This window comes from Tenrec ecaudatus, chromosome 17 (genome assembly GCF_050624435.1).
Source record: "Tenrec ecaudatus isolate mTenEca1 chromosome 17, mTenEca1.hap1, whole genome shotgun sequence".
NCBI classification, from domain to species: domain Eukaryota; kingdom Metazoa; phylum Chordata; class Mammalia; order Afrosoricida; family Tenrecidae; genus Tenrec; species Tenrec ecaudatus.
This window is the reverse complement of record NC_134546.1, coordinates 65,569,245-65,570,778: the sequence shown is the minus strand read 5'-3', so window position 1 is coordinate 65,570,778 and position 1,534 is coordinate 65,569,245. Positions and strand designations below refer to the sequence as shown.

The window sequence follows — 1,534 nt, the reverse complement described above, 5'->3', positions numbered from 1 at the left end:
GTGTTATTAGAGGCTCTCAAGTTGGTTCTGGGCAATATTGGCCCTCCTTTAGGACACACAGATATGCTACAAGGTCTTGCTCCATCTTCACAAGGGTTATGCTTTAGCTCGTTGTTGCAGCCACTGTGTGGATGCACCTCCTTTGGGTCTTCTGCTTAACCTAGCAAGATGTTCTATTTCAAGACTGGTCTCACTGGAAAACATATTCAGATTCTATGAAATAATGTATCCTACTACATGGGGGTTGATGGGGTTACAATACTGTCAGAGTATGAAATCTGAAGCCTAAAGGTGTGGGGCTTCATTGGTGGATAGCAGGAAACACTCTCTGGGATTGAAAAGTCCCCTGTGGAATCAAGATATTGCTTGGTGGACCAAAATAGATTTACTTCACCATAACTTTACCTTGTGAGTGACAGTCCTTTCTTTTCTTTCTTTCTTTTTTTAAAAAAGATTTTATAGTTTATTAATTCTCTGGTGAAAAATCCACATAACCAGTGCAGATCAAGTCACTGTAGATGCTTTATTCCTTCTTTTTGCCAGCACCCACGCTGGCCTTTGCAGTCCCCCTGACTCTCTTCATTCTGTTCTTGCGCTCCTTGCGTTGCTTCCTGGAGGTCTTTTTCTTCTCTACAGACCATGTCTAGCAAGTCTGTGTTTAGGTTCATTTTTCTTTGCATAATCCAAAGAATCGTAAATCATGCCGAAGCCAGTAGTCTTGCTACCACCAAAATGGGTTCTAAATCCAAATATAAAAATGACATCTGGTGTGGTCTTGTACATTTTGGCTAGTTTTTCATGAATTTCTGTCTTAGGCATTGTTGCTTTTCCAGGGTGGAGGACATCAATGACCATTTGTTTTCGCTGAAGTAGTCGGTTGGTCATGAACTTCCTGGTCCGGATGGTTACCATGTCATTCATGATGGCACAGAATGCTCAGACAGCCAGAGATGAAGAGCAACAGTCCTTTCATAGTATACGTTTGAAGAGGTTTTTTAATATATTGTGAAATATTTCTTTCTAATTACAAATAAATGAAATTTTGTCTTGAAGCGTGGTATAGCATGGGTATCAGTCTCAATATAAACAACAGTAAACTACATTGCTACATCTTGCGACAGTGTACATAAAAAGCCAACTTTCAGTGCAAAGGTTGAGATAGTTTCTTTCTCACCAGAGCAGAAATTCTCGGGGCAGTCTTTTCAAGAGCACAATAAAGATCATCTTCCACAACAAGTCTACTTCTGTATTCAGACTTGATAACCAACAAGCTGGAAAACCCTGTTTCACAAAGATATGTTGTTGGAAATGGAAGAAGAAGGCTCAACACAGTCTCATACAGAACAGCATATGACTGCAAGCACTTGATTCAGAATTTTGTAACTGACATTGTACAGAAATCAGTTCTCGCTGCATCGCTGTTCAGTGAGCTGTTCAGTGAACTCCTCTTGTGCTGTCTCAGGAGCATCTTCAACTCTGACTGTGAATGGGCTTCTGGTAAGAGTAAATGGGGTGTCAGGTAGATTTGGAAAGT

General features: G+C 40.5%; 1 pseudogene; it reads right to left on the bottom strand.

Annotated features, from left to right (window-relative positions):
- Positions 1-470: 470 nt before the first annotated feature.
- On the bottom strand, positions 471-921 carry LOC142430627 (small ribosomal subunit protein eS24 pseudogene; annotated as a pseudogene).
- Positions 922-1,534: the final 613 nt, after the last annotated feature.